Source organism: Aulonocara sp. 'chitande type north' Nkhata Bay, linkage group LG2 (genome assembly GCF_057382095.1).
Source record: "Aulonocara sp. 'chitande type north' Nkhata Bay isolate Kocher_YH1m ecotype deep benthic linkage group LG2, A_spYH_male_GT1.1, whole genome shotgun sequence".
Classification (NCBI taxonomy): domain Eukaryota; kingdom Metazoa; phylum Chordata; class Actinopteri; order Cichliformes; family Cichlidae; genus Aulonocara; species Aulonocara sp. 'chitande type north' Nkhata Bay.
The window spans coordinates 26,774,707-26,795,201 of NC_141345.1; the positions used below are offsets into that span (position 1 = coordinate 26,774,707).

Genomic DNA, 20,495 nt, shown 5'->3' on the forward strand with positions numbered 1-20,495 from the left:
CTGTGTCACAGCATCCAGTACAGATCAGGAGAGAAGCGGTACATGCTAGTTGGACCCAGAATGAGTATAGGATCTACTATAGTGCCGGGTAGCCATGCAAATACACTTGTGCTTCCTGATAGGCGGAGGACATCTGATGAGGTAAGATGAACAGTTTACCTCTGTGCTGTATTTTAACAGCTCAAAATGTTGATTTTTACTTTAATGATATGTTCACGGATCAAAAATTTAATTTATTATAATCAAATCATCGTCCTCTAATTTATATTTTTCGAATTGAAATTATTAAAATCACCTGCCTTCATACAGTTTCTAAAATCTTCTTTGCCACTATATATAGAACGTGTTTCAAATATACAACGTTTTCCTCGTTATGTACTATCAATATTGGAACAGTGGGTCATGATTATAGGTCCTTTATGTACATCACTTATATTGCTGCTGTTGTAATGCTAGCATTAGCATACATGAGGATCCTAGACTCGTTAGCTTCACAGCTTCAGCTTATCTGTCCGTTTTAATACCCTCTAAATATGCCAGTGTAAATACTCCTGGTATTTCAGTCGGATTTGTATTTGTTTCGTATTTGTCTGGAAGTTTACCTTTTACATTGTCGCTTTCCGCGGTGCTGAAATTTTCTGTGGCAAGTTCGTGTCCCTCTGACTGGAATTGCATTACAACAACAGGCAGCGTAATCATGAACAGCAACAGCACATGCATGGAGTAATGTCAAAAGAAATTTGGATAGAACGGTTTTGCTTACTTTTGTTTTAGAATGGTGAAAGTGGAGTAGGCTGAATGTTTTTCTTTTCTTTTTTTTCTAAATTTGGTTACAACATTTATTATCTCGACAAGTTTGCTGTTTCTGAAGCATGCTTCTTTTTGAAGTCTGCAGTGTGATTGTTTGTCACTTGGTGTCAGTGTAAGGACAAATAATGCTTCCACAAGGTTACAATTATATACACAAGAGCCATCCCCTTCCTTTAAAACAGTCGAATGGAGGACGTTTCTGTGTGTGAAGGACTAGAGACAATTTAATCGCTAAGAATTTTTATTCTGAAAAACTGTCAGATTGTAATAACGGGTGTGGCGGAACAATCCTATTTGAGTGTATGAGTGTAGCGATTTGAAAGTTGCTTCATTTCGCTGTTTCATCTTTACGCCATGGAACAAAGGCGATGCCTAACGTGGAGAACGAGGAGAATATGGATTGTATACATTTTGGTTTTGGTTCTGGTCTGGAAGACCGCTTTGGGACAATTTAGATATTCAATTTCAGAGGAAAATACAGAAGGAACTGCTGTTGGAAATATCGCGAAGGATTTAGGTCTCGATAAGGCTACACTGAAAGAGAGGGGGTACCGCATTGTCTCCGGCTCAGCAGAGCCTCCTTTCCGAGTAAACACAGATAATGGGATCTTGTATGTGAACCGAAAAATCGACAGAGAGGAAGTGTGTGACCGAAACAAGATGTGTGTTATCGACCTAAAAACAGTGTTAGAAAATCCACTCGAGGTGCACTACGTGGCAGTGGAGATTCTGGATGTAAACGACCACGCACCGATCTTTCCTGAAAAAGAAAATACGTTGGAAATTTCTGAATCTGCACTACCAGGAGCACGATTTCAGTTACAAGCAGCCCGTGATGCTGATAGTGGTTCGCTGTCTGTCCAGCAGTACAAGCTGAGTCACAATGAACATTTCCGTTTAGAAGTGAAAGACCGGGGCGAAGACCGTAAAACACCGAGTTTAGTCCTTCAAAAATCACTTGATAGAGAATCTGTTAAAACTCATGTGTTGCTTCTGACAGCCTTTGATGGAGGTAAACCTCCAAGATCTGGTAACATGACAATAATTGTTAATGTTTCCGATGTTAATGACAACCCTCCTGTTTTCAGTAAGGAGGCATATAGTGCGCACCTCAAAGAAAATTCTCCTTTTGGTACGACTGTGATTCAAGTTAATGCAACAGACCTGGATGAAGGATTAAATGGTGAGGTTGTGTATTCATTTGGAAATGACGTGGAAGCACGGGTACGTGAACGTTTTGACTTAAATCCGGTTACTGGAGAAATCATAGTGGCGGGACAAATAGACTTTGAAGAAAGCGGCAGGTATGAAATCGACATTCAAGCATCCGACAAAGGAGCAGCTACAATGACAACAGACAAAATCGTCATTATTAATATAATTGACGTAAATGATAATGCACCAGAGATTGAAGTGACATCTTTTTCTCATGCACTCCCTGAAAATTCAAAACCAGGAACCACAGTGGCGTTAATTAGTGTCAAAGACTCCGATTCTGATTTGAATGGAAAAGTAGTATGTTATGTAAGCAAAGATGCTCCCTTTTTGCTCGCACCTTCTTTACAAAGTAACATGTATTCTCTAGTAACGAAACAGGTTTTAGACAGAGAACAACAATCCCAGTATAATGTCCTGATAGTTGCTAAAGACGCAGGCAAACCTTCCTTATCATCGGAGAAAAGTATAAATATTGTTATTTCAGATGTGAATGACAACAGCCCTGAGTTCTTACAGAATCCATATACTTTCTACATAACTGAGAATAATAGCCCAGGGGCGTCGATCTTCTCAGTGGCAGCCCGAGACAATGATGAGGGAAGTAATGCTCTTATTTCATATCTTATCTTAAGAGAAAGGGGGGGAGAAAATACGCTCACCTCTTTTCTAAATATTAATTCTGAAAATGGAGAAATTGTGGCACTGAAAAGTTTTGACTTTGAAATGCTGAAAACTTTCCAGTTCCAAGTTGTTGCGTCAGATTTTGGAACTCCATTACTAAGCAACAATGTCACAGTCAACGTCTTCATCCTGGATCAGAACGACAACGCTCCAGTCATCCTGTATCCACTCAGCTCCAACGGTTCTGCTCAAGGTGTGGAGGAGATTCCCCGAAACGTCAACGCAGGACACTTGGTGACTAAAGTCAGAGCCTATGACGCTGATATAGGATATAACGGCTGGTTGCTCTTTTCACTGCAGGAAGTGACTGACCACAGTCTCTTTGCTTTGGACCGCTATACAGGACAGATCAGAACACTTCGCTCATTCACAGAGACAGACGAGGCTGAGCATAAACTGCTCATACTGGTCAAAGACAACGGCAACGTTTCTCTCTCAGCAACAGCTACTGTGATTGTCAAACTTGTGGAGCCCAAAGAGGCTTTTGCAGCTTCTGATGTTAAAAGTGCAGCAAAAGATGATGAGGACAGTAATGTCATATTTTACCTCATGATATCTTTGGGCGCAGTTTCTGTACTTTTTCTCGTCAGCATCATCGTGCTGATTGCAATGCAGTGCTCCAAATCCACAGACTATACTTCTAAATATCTGCCAGAGGCTAATTATGATGGGACACTGTGTCACAGCATCCAGTACAGATCAGGAGAGAAGCGGTACATGCTCGTTGGACCCAGAATGAGTATAGGGTCTACTATAGTTCCGGGCAGCCATGGAAATACACTCGTGCTTCCTGATAGGAGATGCACATCTGAAGAGGTAGGGTTATTTTATATTAGCTAACAGTGGCTTAATGAGTTTTTTGAATGGTATATGGGAGAATTTGATTTCATTTAAAGCGTTTTTAGTTTAATTTTTATTATATTTAACAAGAGTAATACTTTTACCAGTACTCTGTGTTCACTCTCCATGGTGCTGATTTGTTACTAGTGTCACAAATGTCGGGCATTAGTAAACACTGAAAACCGTTTTCCTCTTCCACTTGTGGGTTTTTGGTAAGGTTATTTGTGTGGTATTTTTTGCTGATGTTTTCTACTTAGTATATGCTAACTACACAGTTACAGTAAAGCACAACACATAATGTATACGTGTTGTACTTTGTACTTGTATATTTTCAAATGTATTCGAGTGTCCAGAGTTGGGCTTTGTGCAAAATCCGGTCCTATAGGTCAATAAAGACCTGTTTACGTCAGCGTGAGAATATAACTCATCTGGGGGATTTTAATTTTTTTCTTTTTTTTTAACTGTAGTCTGTGTAAATAACAAAACCTAACGCTTGATGTCAGTGTAGTTCAGTGGTTCTCTGTATTTGGCAGTACCTTACGTCACGAGTGGTATTTCAACCGAGCCGATATGCTATTTTTCTCTCAAATAGCAAATTTCAAGGTAAGATCGTGATTCACGGCAACGAGTGTGCTTTATTTTCAGAGCATTCCCCCAAAACAGATCCTGGTTAACATACAGGATCATCGGACACTGGCTGGCTTTGCAAGCAGGGATTTTATGGACTATTTTCAGTCATCTTTGTCATGGAACAAAGGGAAGGCAAAGCACGGAAGGACCGGCGGTGTTGGTTCGTCTTCATAATTGTTTTGGTTATTTTATGTAGCGGAGCTTTTGCACAGATCAGATATTCCATATCCGAGGAGGTTCAAGATGGAACCATCGTGGGAAATATAGCTAAGGATTTGGGGCTTGATAAGAGTGCACTCAAAGGCAGAGGATACCGCATTGTAACAGGCTCAACGGAATCACTGTTCCAGGTGAATCAAAACGATGGCATCCTGTATGTGAAAAGAAGGATAGACAGGGAAGAGGTGTGCGAACGAAGCAGTGCATGCACCATCAACCTAAAAACCGTGCTAGAAAACCCACTAGAGATTCACTATGTGGCAGTGGAAATACTAGACATAAATGATCATTCTCCCGTTTTTCCAGAGAAAGAGAAAAGGCTTGAAATTTCCGAGTCGGCTCTACCAGGAGCGAGATTTCAGCTACAGGCCGCGCGTGACCCCGATGTGGGCCAATTCGCAATTCAGCAATATAAACTAAGTCATAATGAATATTTTAGAGTAGAAGTAAAGGACCGTGGCAAAGACCAGAAAATACCATTCTTAGTTCTGCAGAAGCAGTTAGACAGAGAAACAAACGAGAAGCACAAGTTACGTTTAACAGCCGTTGATGGAGGGAAACCGGCGAAATCAGGCGATATAGAAATCACTGTGGATGTACTTGATATTAATGACAATTCCCCAGTGTTCACCAAAGAGCTGTATTCTGCTACACTTAAAGAAAACATCCCCACTGGTACTGTCGTCATTCAAGTGAATGCAACAGATTTGGACCAGGGAGCAAACGGTGAAATAATATATTCATTCGGTAACGAAGTCGATCCAAAAATAATGGAGCTTTTTAGTATAGATGCAAACACTGGCGAAATTCATGTAACAGGTAAGTTAGATTTCGAGAAAAGTACAAGTTATGAAATTGATATTCAGGCATCTGATAAGGCACAGGTTCCATTAAAAACTGGCAAGAGTGTCGTGATAACCGTTGCTGACGTGAATGACAATGCACCTGAGATAGAAGTGACATCATTTTCTAGTTCTATCAAGGAAGATTCAAAGATAGGAACTACAGTGGCCCTCATTAGTGTCACCGATTTAGACTCTGGAATCAATGGTAAGGTCATTTGCTCAATCAAACAAGGAGTCCCGTTTACGTTATCTCCATCATTACAGGAAAATATGTACGCTATAGTTACCATCTCCCAGTTAGACAGAGAAATTACTTCTCAATATGATGTCACGATTATTGCAAAGGACTCAGGTGAACCTCCCCATTTAACTGAAAAGACTATAAGCGTGGTTATATCAGATGTAAACGACAACAGTCCAGAGTTTTCAACAAGTCCTTACACGTTTTATATCACAGAGAATAACAGTCCAGGAGCCTCCGTATTTGCGGTGAAAGCCTCTGATCGTGATGAAAATGACTGTGCACGCGTTTCCTATCATATCATCAGAGACGGAAGTGAAGATAATAAAATCAGTTCATTTCTAAATATAAACTCGGATAATGGGGAGATTTTAGCGCTGAAAAGTTTTGACTTTGAAACGCTGAAAACTTTCCAGTTCCAAGTTGTTGCCTCAGATTCGGGAACTCCGTCACTAAGCAACAACGTCACAGTCAGCGTCTTCATCCTGGATCAGAACGACAACGCTCCAGTCATCCTGTATCCACTCAGCTCCAACGGCTCTGCTCAAGGTGTGGAGGAGATTCCTCGAAACGTCAACGCAGGACACTTGGTGACTAAAGTCAGAGCCTATGACGCTGATATAGGATATAACGGCTGGTTGCTCTTTTCACTGCAGGAAGTGACTGACCACAGTCTCTTTGCTTTGGACCGCTATACAGGACAGATCAGAACACTTCGCTCATTCACAGAGACAGACGAGGCTGAGCAAAAACTGATCATACTGGTCAAAGACAACGGCAACGTTTCTCTCTCAGCAACAGCTACTGTGACTGTCAAACTTGTGGAGCCCAAAGAGGCTTTTGCAGCTTCTGATGTTAAAAGTGCGACAAAAGATGATGAGGACAGTAATGTCATATTTTACCTCATGGTAACTTTGGGCGCAGTTTCTGTACTTTTTCTTGTCAGCATCATCGTGCTGATTGCAATGCAGTGCTCCAAATCCACAGACTATACTTCTAAATATCTGCCAGAGACTAATTATGATGGGACACTGTGTCACAGCATCCAGTACAGATCAGGAGAGAAGCGGTACATGCTAGTTGGACCCAGAATGAGTATAGGATCTACTATAGTACCTGGGAGTCATGCGAATACACTCGTGCTTCCTGACAGGAGGAGAACATCTGAGGTAAGGCATACCTTAAAATATAACGTTCTTCCCCTAAGTTGTACTTTTCATTTTAATCACTAGTCATACAAAAATGCATCCTTTTCATCTCCCTCACCTCGATCAGAGCAGCTGTGATATTTTAAAGTGTCTCATTGGACATTATTATAATACCTTGTTATTCTGAAATTATTGAGCAACAAATCAAGGTTGATTTATTTCAGACAAGTGAGTGTTTTTAGCTACCAGTCAATTAATGAGATACAAAAATGTGCGGGACTCACTCAGTGAAAGCAATTTGCAAACTAAATAACTATCCTTGGTGCTGAAAAGTGCCTTGCTTCGTTTCAAGGTAATTCTGCAGTGACACGATTTGCTTAACTCGTGAGATAACAACAATACAAATTTAAAATACTCGCTGGTTCTGCGTGAAATAAAGAGATTATATATTTTTTAATTTGTGTTGGATTTGTAATCTTCTGATGGACACTAAATCTCTTCTTCGCTTTTCATAAACCGATCATACTGCTCTAATAATCCAATATGAAGCCAATTTTCTGTAATGAGAATAAAACTCGCATGGTGTCAGTGCGATATAGAAAACCTTCCACCCACAAGCTTGTCCTTACTGCTTTTTGGTTCCACCCCTTAGCTATTTCACATCGACAAGGGGAGCATCGTTTCGCGGATTGTTCTCTGGGTTTACACCAGGTTTTGCATGTACAAATATCACAGGAGTGTTTGCAAGAACGAGGTTGTTCTTTTTTTGCATTTCCAACAGATTTATAGTCATTGTGATGGATTATTGAAAATTTTCGTTTTCATCATGGAACAAAGAAAACGCCAGTCGGAAATGAGGAGAGGATATCTGGTCGGATGCGTATTTGCTGTGCTTTTGTGGACTGTAGCATCAGCGCAGTTGCGATACTCGATCTCCGAGGAGGTTAACGAAGGAACTGTGGTTGGAAACATAGCAAGAGATCTGGGATTAGATAAAAACACGTTGAAAGACCGGAAGTATCGGATTGTTTCAAGTAATGCGGATCCCCTGTTCTATGTGAATCCAAACGATGGTGTTCTGTATGTGAGCAGAAAGATTGACAGAGAGGAAGTGTGTGCGCAGAGCAGTGCGTGTGTAATAAATGTTAAAACTGTGCTAGAAAACCCACTGGAGGTCCATTATGCTAGAGTAGAAGTGCTGGATATAAATGATCATTCACCCAGCTTCCAAGACAACCAGACAACCCTTGAGATTTCAGAGTCAGTATTACCCGGGACACGATTTCAGCTGAAAGCAGCACGTGACCAAGACAGTGGACAGTTTTCCGTGCAGCAGTATAAACTTAGCAACAACGATCACTTCCGGTTGGAAATTAAGGATAAAGGAGATGATGGAAAAATACCTATTTTAGTTGTTCAAAAATCCTTAGACAGGGAAGCTACAGGGAGCCATGTATTATCACTGACGGCGCTGGATGGGGGTAAACCTCCGAAATCAAGCGAAATGAATATTCTGGTAAATGTTCTTGATGTTAATGATAACGCTCCTGCTTTCTCTAAAGATGATTATTCTGTTACGCTCAATGAAAATACACCACTTGGTACAATAGTCATACAAGTAAATGCAATAGACTTAGATGATGGACCTAACGGAGATGTAGTTTATTCATTTGGTAAGAGTATAAATCAAAAAGATTTAAATTTCTTTGCTATCAGTCCATTAACAGGAGAGTTAAGCGTTAAAGGGTTGATAAACTATGAGGAGAGGGAAAAATACGAAATAGAAATCCAGGCGTCAGATAAAGGTATGGCTCCTCTAACTACAGAAAAGAGCGTAAAAATAAAGATTGTTGACTTGAATGATAACGCACCTGAGATTGAGGTAACATCATTTTCAAGCTCAATCCCAGAAGATTCCAGACCTGGAACTACAGTAGCTCTTATTAGTGTAAACGACTTGGATTCTGGTCTTAATGGAAAAGTTATTTGTTTCGTAGGTGAGGATGTTCCGTTTGCTTTATCACCATCTTTACAGGATAAGATGTTTTCATTAGTGACCAAATCCCCTCTGGACAGGGAAAAACAGTCACAATATGAGTTGACAATAACAGCAAAAGACGCAGGTCAGCCTCCGTTATCATCTGAAAAGACAATAAGCGTTACGGTGTCAGATGTGAATGACAACCGTCCAGAGTTTTCACTCAGCCCATATACTTTCTATGTTACTGAGGGGAACAGTCCAGGAGCTTCAGTGTTTTCTGTTAATGCCTCTGATCGTGATGAGAATGACAATGCGCGCATTTCGTATCATATTATCAGAGACGGAAGTGAAGAGAATAAAGTCACTTCATTTCTAAACATAAACTCTGAAAATGGGGAAATTTTAGCGCTGAAAAGTTTTGACTTTGAATCGCTGAAAACTTTCCAGTTCCAAGTTGTTGCCTCAGACTCTGGAACTCCGTCACTAAGCAACAACGTCACAGTCAACGTCTTCATCCTGGATCAGAACGACAACGCTCCAGTCATCCTGTATCCACTCAGCTCCAACGGTTCTGCTCAAGGTGTGGAGGAGATTCCCCGAAACGTCAACGCAGGACACTTGGTGACTAAAGTCAGAGCCTATGACGCTGATATAGGATATAACGGCTGGTTGCTCTTTTCACTGCAAGAAGTGACTGACCATAGTCTCTTTGCGTTGGACCGCTACACAGGACAGATCAGAACACTTCGCTCATTCACAGAGACAGACGAGGCTGAGCATAAACTGCTCATACTGGTCAAAGACAACGGCAACGTTTCTCTCTCAGCAACAGCTACTGTGATTGTCAAACTTGTGGAGCCCAAAGAGGCTTTTGCAGCTTCTGATGTTAAAAGTGCGACAAAAGACGATGAGGACAGTAACGTCATATTTTACCTCATGATAACTTTGGGCGCAGTTTCTGTACTTTTTCTCATAAGCATCATCGTGCTGATTGCAATGCAGTGCTCCAAATCCACAGACTATACTTCTAAATATTTGCCAGAGACTAATTATGATGGGACACTGTGTCACAGCATCCAGTACAGATCAGGAGAGAAGCGGTACATGCTAGTTGGACCCAGAATGAGTATAGGATCTACTATAGTTCCGGGCAGTCATGCAAATACACTAGTGCTTCCTGATAGGAGACGCACATCTGAAGAGGTAAGGAATATTCAACATTTTCCAATTAAATAAATGCACAGTACATTCGCATTCATGCACTGATTATAGTTTGTGGAAATTTGTGTTTACAACTAATACTTATGGAAACAACTTGAGCGATATCCAAGAACATCTGCCAAGATTTTATTCGTAAGAATTATTCTTCTCTCTCTGTGTCAGTATAAAATGAAATGAGTTAGGCTTTTCTTTAAAATACGAGACAAGTCATTTTAGACATAGAGTATATTTAATATATTAAATGCCATTCTAAAGTCAAACAACTTTTAAAAAACATCCAGCTGCAAAGACAGATTAAGGAACTAAAACAGATTTAAAAAACAATATTTTAATTAGGGGTGTTTTTACGTTTTTCTTCTTTATAAAAAATATGAACGATAACAACGCATAACTCAACTGGACCAAGGTGAAGTTTCTGACTATCGCTTTACATGGTGTTGAAAATCCTGTTTCAAGTATGTGTAGTTGTAACTCATATAACGAACCAGGAATCTTAACTTGTTCTTTGCAACAATTGTAACGATACAGAGTAAACATTTAATATTCCTACATGATGAGAATACAACAAAAGAAGCATTGGGTTGGTATTACCCCAGGGTACTCATTTTACTTATTTTTAACTAATGCATTACTAGTGTGTTGTCTGCAGTTAGACTTTTGGTCATGTGGTGTCAGTATAATGGAAGCAAAGTCAGGATTAATAGTTTGTCGTTACTGTGTGTATGTTTTAGATGTTTGGACTCATAATTTAAGCACACAAGAAGGAATAGCCTCAGCCACAGTAGCGTGTGATTGAAGGTGAAGGCTTGTCTCTTTTCAACTATCGATCGCGTTTGGTCACAGATTTACAGGCAGATACAGAACAGTGTACCATTCAGCTGGTACGCTAATACTTCGTTTCACCGAAGAGAAACACTTGGTCGCATGGTGTCAGTACAATATCACAAGTCAGCAGTGTGTGACGTTGTCTCATTGTAATGTGGTTCCTCCTCCTGATAAGGCTCTCACTTCGACGTTACCGCATTCTCTTCTGTTCTCATTCTTCCCTGTAACTGCGATAATTTTATTCCTATTTTCTTAAGAACAGGATTGTTTACAGTAGTGAAAAACACTGTGTTCTATCACGACGTCGCGATGTTTTCTGTGATAGATCTTTGAACATTAAGGACAAGACCATGGAACAAAGAAAACGTGAACGAGAAATAGCGAGAGGATATCTGTTTGGATGTGTAGCTGTTGTGCTTTTGTGGACTGTAGCCTCAGCGCAATTAAGGTATTCGATCTCTGAAGAAGTTGAAGACGGAACTATGGTTGGAAACATAGCAAGAGATCTGGGATTAGATAAAAACACGTTGAAAGACCGGAAGTATCGAATTGTTTCAAGTACTGCGGATCCCCTTTTCTACGTGAATCCAAACGATGGTGGTCTGTATGTGAGCAGAAAGATTGACAGAGAGGAGGTTTGTGCGCAGAGCAGTGCGTGTGTAATAAATGTGAAAACAGTGCTAGAAAACCCGCTGGAGGTCCATTATGTGGAAGTGGAGGTTGTAGATATAAATGACCATGAGCCCATTTTCCACGAAAAAGACAAGAAATTGGAGATTTCAGAGTCAGTGTTGCCCGGAGCACGAATCCAGCTGAAAGCTGCGCTTGATCGAGACATTGGTCAGTTTTCCGTGCAGCAGTATAAACTTAGCAACAACGACCATTTCCGTTTGGAAGTTAAGGATAAAGGAGACGATGGTAAAATACCTATTTTAGTTGTTCAAAAATCTTTAGACAGAGAAATAGCAGGAAGCCATTCACTAATACTGAAGGCCCTGGATGGGGGCAAACCTCCGAAATCAGGTGACATGAATATCCTGGTAAATGTTTTGGATATTAATGATAACGCACCTGCTTTCCCTAAACATGATTATTCTTTTACACTCAGTGAAAATATTCCCCTCGGCACAATAGTCGTACAAGTAAATGCAACGGATTTGGATGATGGGCCTAATGGAGAGATAGTTTACTCATTTAGCAACAGTATGAATCAAAATATATTAAATCTATTTGACATTGATTCAATGACAGGGGAAATAACGGTTAAAAATTTAATAGATTACGAAGAAAGGGACAAATATGAAATAGAAATCCAGGCATCAGATAAAGGTTTCGCTCCTCTTACCACAGAAAAAAGCGTCATAATCAAAATAGTTGATGTGAATGATAACGCACCTGAGATTGAGGTTACTTCGTTTTCAAATTCCATCCCTGAAGATTCCAGGCCTGGAACTACAGTAGCTCTTATTAGTGTAAATGATTTGGATTCTGGTCTTAATGGAAAAGTGATCTGCAGTGTAAATGAAGATGTACCGTTCATTCTATCAACATCCTTAAAAGACAAAATGTTTTCATTAGTGACCAAATCCCCTCTGGACAGAGAGAAACAGTCACAATACGAGTTGACAATAACAGCAAAAGACGCAGGTCAGCCACAGTTATCATCTGAAAAGACAATAAGCGTTACGGTGTCAGATGTGAATGACAACCGTCCAGAGTTTTCACTCAGCCCATATACTTTCTATGTTACTGAGGGGAATAATCCAGGAGCTTCAGTGTTTTCGGTTAAAGCCTCTGATCGTGATGAGAATGACAATGCGCGCATTTCCTATCATATTATCAGAGATGGAAGTGAAGATAATAAAGTCACTTCATTTCTAAACATAAACACTGAAAATGGCGACGTTTTAGCGCTGAAAAGTTTTGATTTTGAAACGATGAAAACTTTCCAGTTCCAAGTTGTTGCCTCAGATTCTGGAACTCCGTCACTAAGCAACAATGTCACAGTCAACGTCTTCATCCTGGATCAGAACGACAACGCTCCAGTCATCCTGTATCCACTCAGCTCCAACGGTTCTGCTCAAGGTGTGGAGGAGATTCCCCGAAACGTCAACGCAGGACACTTGGTGACTAAAGTCAGAGCCTATGACGCTGATATAGGATATAACGGCTGGTTGCTCTTTTCACTGCAAGAAGTTACTGACCACAGTCTCTTTGCTTTGGACCGCTATACAGGACAGATCAGAACACTTCGCTCATTCACAGAGACAGACGAGGCTGAGCATAAACTGCTCATACTGGTCAAAGACAACGGCAACGTTTCTCTCTCAGCAACAGCTACTGTGATTGTCAAACTTGTGGAGCCCAAAGAGGCTTTTGCAGCTTCTGATGTTAAAAGTACAGCAAAAGATGATGAGGACAGTAACGTCATATTTTACCTCATGACAACTTTGGGCGCAGTTTCTGTGCTTTTTCTCGTCAGCATCATCGTGCTGATTGCAATGCAGTGCTCCAAATCCACAGACTATACTTCTAAATATCTGCCAGAGACTAATTATGATGGGACACTGTGTCACAGCATCCAGTACAGATCAGGAGAGAAGCGGTACATGCTAGTTGGACCCAGAATGAGCATAGGATCTACTATAGTTCCGGGCAGTCATGCAAATACTCTAGTGCTGCCTGACAGGAGAAGGACATCTGGAGAGGTAAGAGATATTAAAAGTTTATATTTTATTTTGCGAAATAAGCATATTTCTATTCATGAATTTATGATGGCTTAAGAAATCTTACGTATTCATAACCAGACCTCTTACAAAAAACCCTAATGTGTTTCTGGCAACATATGCAGTATTTTATGTCCTAAAACATTTTTCCACGTTTGTCATATTTTGAAGCTTCTTAACCTGACACTTAGCAGTTTATAATATACTTATGTTTATCTAATATAATATGTAAATATCAATCCTTATGCAACCAGCTTAATGGGCCGTAGCTTTCCTTGTGGTTTGTAATTGCTGTCCATGGTGCTGAAAAGAATTCCCACGCTTTCTCTGTTCCTCGAATATTACAAGTACAAAAAGACAAACGTACAGTTTGTAGATCATTTAACGTATTGTTTTGGCTTTAGAAAATAACGTTAGATCATTGTCTGAAAGGCCGTGTTTTTGTTTTTTGTTTTGTTTTTTATTAGGGGAATCATTGAGATCTCTTATTGACTCTGGACACCACGTCTTTATCTTTTCTTGTGGCTTGACAGTATGAGTTGTAGCAAAGTATAAAACAATTTTGCATTAAACAGATATGATAAAAACTGGACGAATTCTCTGCTGTGAGACACCTGCTCGCATGGTGTCAGTGCGATAACAAAAATCAGCAGCTCAATATATTGTCGTCATAGCTTTGTAATCCGTCCTCCTCACACCAGCCTCAGTAACACATTAGCGCAGTTTTTCTGTTCTTATTCTAGTCTGCGTTTGCCTCATTTTACCTGTTTAGAAAGGGAGTATTTGTAATCAGGTAACCCCTGGAGTCTTTTTTTTAAAGGTCAAAAAACTATTTGTGATGGATTACTGGTGATTTTGGATAGAACCATGGAACAAAGAAAACGCCAGTCGGAAATGAGGAGAGGATGTCTGGTAGGATGTGTAGCTGCTGTGCTTTTGTGGACTCTAGCCTCAGCGCAATTACGATATTCGATCTCTGAAGAAGTTAAAGAAGGAACTATAGTTGGAAACATAGCAAGAGATCTGGGATTAGATAAAAACACGTTGAAAGACCGGAAGTATCGGATTGTTTCAAGTAACGATGATCCCCTTTTCTTCGTGAATCCAAACGATGGCATTCTGTATGTGAGTCGGAAGATTGACAGAGAAGAGGTGTGCGTGCAGAGCAGTGCGTGTGTGATAAATGTGAAAACAGTGCTAGAAACCCCACTGGAGGTCCACTATGTTGAAGTGGAAGTTTTGGATGTAAATGACCATTCACCTACTTTTTCGGAAAATAGTGCTACACTGGAGATTTCAGAGTCAGTGTTGCCCGGGACACGATTTCAGCTGAAAGCCGCCCGGGATCGAGACAGTGGTCAGTTTTCCGTGCAGCGATATATAATTAGCAACAACGAACATTTCCGTTTGGAAGTTAAGGATAAACGAGATGACGTAAAAATACCAATTTTAGTTGTTCAAAAATCTTTAGACAGGGAAACGGCAAGAAGCCATTCACTAATACTGGCAGCACTTGATGGGGGTAAACCACCAAAATCTGGTAACATGAATATTCTCGTAAAAGTTTTGGATGTTAATGATAACGCGCCTATTTTTTCTAAAGACATTTATTCAGTGACACTAAATGAAAACGTTCAGGTAGGAACACCAATTATTCAGGTAAATGCAACAGACTTGGATGATGGCCCGAACGGAGATGTGGTTTACTCATTTAGCAACAGTATGCATCAAAACATATTAAGCATTATTGACATTAATTCACTAACAGGACAATTAACTGTTAAAGGTTTAATAGATTATGAGGAGCAGGACGGATATGAAATAGAAATCCAGGCATCAGATAGAGGCCTGGCTCCTCTAACCACAGAAAAAAGTGTAAATATTAAGATAATTGATGTGAATGATAACGCACCTGAGATTGAGGTAACATCATTTTCAAGCTCAATACCAGAAGATTCCAGGCCTGGAACTACAGTAGCTCTTATTAGTGTAAATGATTTGGATTCTGGTCTTAATGGAAAAGTGATCTGCAGTGTAAATGAAGATGTACCGTTCATTCTATCAACATCCTTAAAAGACAAAATGTTTTCATTAGTGACCAAATCCCCTCTGGACAGAGAGAAACAGTCACAATATGAGTTGACAATAACGGCAAAAGACGCAGGTCAGCCTCCGTTATCATCTGAAAAGACAATAAGCGTTACGGTGTCAGATGTGAATGACAACAGTCCAGAGTTTTCACTCAGCCCATATACTTTCTATGTTACTGAGGGGAATAATCCAGGAGCTTCAGTGTTTTCTGTTAAAGCCTCTGATCGTGATGAGAATGACAATGCGCGCATTTCCTATCATATTATCAGAGACGGAAGTGAAGATAATAAAGTCACTTCATTTCTAAACATAAACACTGAAAATGGGGAAATTTTAGCGCTGAAAAGTTTTGATTTTGAAACACTGAAAACTTTCCAGTTCCAAGTTGTTGCCTCAGATTCTGGAACTCCGTCACTAAGCAACAACGTCACAGTCAACGTCTTCATCCTGGATCAGAACGACAACGCTCCAGTCATCCTGTATCCACTCAGCTCCAACGGTTCTGCTCAAGGTGTGGAGGAGATTCCCCGAAACGTCAACGCAGGACACTTGGTGACTAAAGTCAGAGCCTATGACGCTGATATAGGATATAACGGCTGGTTGCTCTTTTCACTGCAGGAAGTGACTGACCACAGTCTCTTTGCTTTGGACCGCTATACAGGACAGATCAGAACACTTCGCTCATTCACAGAGACAGACGAGGCTGAGCATAAACTGCTCATACTGGTCAAAGACAACGGCAACGTTTCTCTCTCAGCAACAGCTACTGTGATTGTCAAACTTGTGGAGCCCAAAGAGGCTTTTGCAGCTTCTGATGTTAAAAGTGCAGCAAAAGATGATGAGGACAGTAATGTCATATTTTACCTCATGATAACTTTGGGCGCAGTTTCTGTACTTTTTCTCGTCAGCATCGTGGTGCTGATTGCAATGCAGTGCTCCAAATCCACAGACTATACTTCTAAATATCTGCCAGAGACTAATTATGATGGGACACTGTGTCACAGCATCCAGTACAGATCAGGGGAGAAGCGGTACATGCTAGTTGGACCCAGAATGAGTATAGGATCTACCATAGTACCTGGCAGCCATGCAAATACACTTGTGCTTCCCGACAGGAGGAGAGCGTCCGAGGAGGTAAGACATTTGCGTCACATTTCCTGGTCTCAATCCTTCCTTACATTTGTTTTATTAGTAGCGCGTCTGGAATGAAATTAATGGCATGCTTCGTAACGAAATAACCATTTAAGACGACAAGGTCGTGAATATTTACTATTCTTAAAGTAATCAAAAAACAACTTTTGCAATTTGTCTTTGAACAGTGATGAACGTGGGATTTTTTTCCCACAATCTCCACTGTTTTCTCTTCTTTTCCGTTTCCTTCTCTTCTATTGCCAACCTTCTTTTGCTTAAAACACTGGCATAAATGAAATAAGGAGCCTGAGCAATCCAAAAGCCTCAGCATGTGTCAGGCAGCACTGTAGTGCACAGCATTAGCAGTTCTTTATTGGACTCGCTTGATTGAGTTTCTATTGAACTGAAATATTTTTTTATACTTACTGATGTTAACGCAGCGTGTTGACTCATATCACTTTATTTTGTCGTGTAATAACTGTTTCTTGTATAATGTTATGCCGACCCTTCTGATGTTTTTGAGATTTGTGTCACTTTTTTTGTCAAACATGAAAAAATCTGTTATAATATTTTTCCCTGCAGTGAGAACGCAGATCGCGTGGTGTCAGTGTAATCCAAACAGGAAGCCTTGCACGAGTTTCCCACCAGGGTTGTTTGGTTCCATTTCTTTTTTCGCGGCCGTTGTTGAGCTTACTACCGTGTTTCTTTGGCATTATGTCCCTCATTGTAGACAGAAGATGAGTATTTTCATATAAGGAACGTTTGGATTTTGTCGTTATGTTGCAGCAATCGATTATCTGAAGACATACTTGTGATCTAGGGTGTAACCATGGAACAAAGAAGACACGAGAGGCGAAGTGGGAGAGGATCTTTCCTTAGCTGCATGGCTGCTGTGCTTTTGTGCACTGTGGCTTCGGCGCAGATGCGATATTCTGTCTCGGAGGAGGTTAACGAAGGGACTGTGGTAGGAAACATCGCAAAAGATCTGGGAATAGATAAAAGCACATTAAAAGAGAGAAAGTATCGGATTGTTAATAGTGATGTAGATCCGCTTTTCCATGTAAATCCAAATGACGGTATCCTGTATGTGAGTCGGAAGATTGACAGAGAAGAGGTGTGCGCGGAGAGCACTTCGTGTTTAATAAATCTGAAAACTGTACTAGAAAACCCGCTGGAGATACATTACGTTGCAGTGGAGGTGTTGGATGTAAATGACCACTCTCCTCGTTTTCCACAGGAAGAGAAAAGGCTGGAAATTTCAGAGTCTGCGTTACCCGGTGTACGTATACCGTTACAGCCCGCACGAGATCCAGACGGCGGTCCTTTTACCATTCAGCAGTATAAACTTAGCTCAAACGACCACTTTCGGTTAGAAGTAAAGGATAAGGGAGAAGATGGGAAAATACCAATATTAATTGTGCAGAAATCTTTGGATAGGGAAGCAGCGGGAACCCATTCATTAGCACTGACGGCCCTGGATGGGGGCAAACCTGCTAAATCTGGAGAGATGACAATTCTAATATATGTTTTGGACATTAATGATAACGCACCTGTTTACTCCCAAGATGTTTATTCTGTTACGCTTAATGAAAATGCTCCTGTAGGTACAGTAGTCGTCCAAGTGAATGCAACGGATTTAGATGACAGTCAAAACGGAGATATCGTTTACTCATTTAGCAGTGTTGTTCATCCTAGGTTATTGAAGCTTTTTGACATAAACCCTGTGACAGGTGAGATAACTGTAAAAGGGCAGATAGACTATGAGGAGAAGGATAAATATGAAATTGATATTCAAGCTTCAGATAAAGGTATGGCTCCTCTATCAACACAAAAGAGTGTAAATATTAAGATAGTTGATGTGAATGACAATGCGCCTGAGATTGAAGTTACTTCATTTTCAAGCTCAATCCCAGAAGATTCCAGACCAGGAACTACAGTAGCTATTATAAGTGTAAATGATTTGGATTCTGGTCTTAATGGAAAAGTCATTAGTTCCTTAGGTGACGATGTTCCGTTTGCATTGTCACCATCTTTACAGGACAAAATGTATTCATTAGTGACCAAATCTCCTCTGGACAGAGAGAAACATTCACAATACGAGTTGACAATAACGGCAAAAGACGCAGGTCAGCCTCCGTTATCATCTGAAAAGACAATAAGTGTTACGGTGTCCGATGTGAATGACAACAGTCCAGAGTTTTCACTCAGCCCATATACTTTCTATGTTACTGAGGGGAACAGTCCAGGAGCTTCAGTGTTTTCTGTTAAAGCCTCTGATCGTGATGAGAATGAGAATGACAATGCGCGCATTTCCTATCATATTATCAGAGACGGAAGTGAAGATAATAAATTCACTTCATTTCTAAACATAAACTCTGAAAATGGGGAAATTTTAGCACTGAAAAGTTTTGACTTTGAAACGATGAAAACTTTCCAGTTCCAAGTTGTTGCCTCAGATTCTGGAACTCCGTCACTAAGCAACAACGTCACAGTCAGCGTCTTCATCCTGGATCAGAACGACAACGCTCCAGTCATCCTGTACCCACTCAGCTCCAACGGTTCTGCTCAAGGTGTGGAGGAGATTCCCCGAAACGTCAACGCAGGACACTTGGTGACTAAAGTCAGAGCCTATGACGCTGATATAGGATATAACGGCTGGTTGCTCTTTTCACTGCAGGAAGTGACTGACCACAGTCTCTTTGCTTTGGACCGCTATACGGGACAGATCAGAACACTTCGCTCATTCACAGAGACAGACGAGGCTGAGCATAAACTACTCATACTGGTCAAAGACAACGGCAACGTTTCTCTCTCAGCAACAGCTACTGTGATTGTCAAACTTGTGGAGCCCAAAGAGGCTTTTGCAGCTTCTGATGTTAAAAGTGCAGCAAAAGTTACTGATGAGGACAGTAACGTCATATTTTACCTCATGATAACTTTGGGAGCAGTTTCTGTACTTTTTCTCATAAGTATCATAGTGTTGATTGCAATGCAGTGCTCCAAATCCACAGACTATACTTCTAAATATCTGCCAGAGACTAATTATGATGGGACACTGTGTCACAGCATCCAGTACAGATCAGGAGAGAAGCGGTACATGCTCGTTGGACCCAGAATGAGTATAGGATCTACTATAGTACCGGGAAGCCATGCAAATACTTTAGTGCTTCCTGATAGGAGAAAGACATCTGAGGTAAGGCATATTTAAAGAACCTTTTTCCCAAAACCTACTCTAAATGCATCAATATGCACCAGGCACAAACTGATTTGTTTAGTGTGAACCTTTATTTTATGACAAATGTATGTCAGAAAAAAGACATTACTATTTCAACACAGCCTAACAAAAAAACAAGAAAGAAAGAAAGAAAGAAAGAAAGAAAGAAAGAAAGAAAGAAAGAAAGAAAGAAAGAAAGAAAGAAAGAAAGAAAGAAAGAAAGATTTTTTTTTAAATTTACCTGAATAGGTTTCACTGAGTCTGACTGAGTTGGATAACTTTTTAGTCAAAATGATGACGAGATTGTGATCATGGTAAAACTAAGAATTCTTTTGATGATTTGGCATGACATGGATTTGCTGCTTTTAAGTAGAACTTTTAACATTATGCACAATACTGTTTATTTCTTTGACCAAGCATACTCTATGGTATATACTTTTCTATGGCCTTAGCATACTTTTAGAAAAAGGGGTACTCATTTGTTTACCTTGGCAAACTTTGTGTGTTGGTCATTACATTTTCCTTTATGATTAGGCGGTTAGTAGGTCTCAGTTGCTTGAACTGGACAAGAACAAATAGACGAAACGTCATTGTCTGTCTTTTCATGCTGTCTTCATGTCCTTTTTCTTGAACATTATCTTTCATAACCCAAGATGACCATATTTTCTCTGGTA

At 40.3% G+C, this 20,495-nt stretch overlaps 2 protein-coding genes and 1 pseudogene across 5 annotated transcripts in view; all 3 read left to right on the plus strand.

The window, feature by feature from the left end:
• LOC147338011 (protocadherin alpha-C2-like) overlaps positions 1-20,495 on the plus strand; it is a 196,890-nt gene that overhangs the window by 48,554 nt on the left and 127,841 nt on the right. The gene's annotated exons all lie outside the window — the stretch shown is intronic.
• Positions 1-20,495, plus strand: part of LOC147338012 (protocadherin alpha-8-like) — a 75,662-nt gene that overhangs the window by 35,063 nt on the left and 20,104 nt on the right. The window lies entirely within an intron of this gene.
• On the plus strand, positions 779-3,800 carry LOC147338013 (protocadherin alpha-3 pseudogene; annotated as a pseudogene).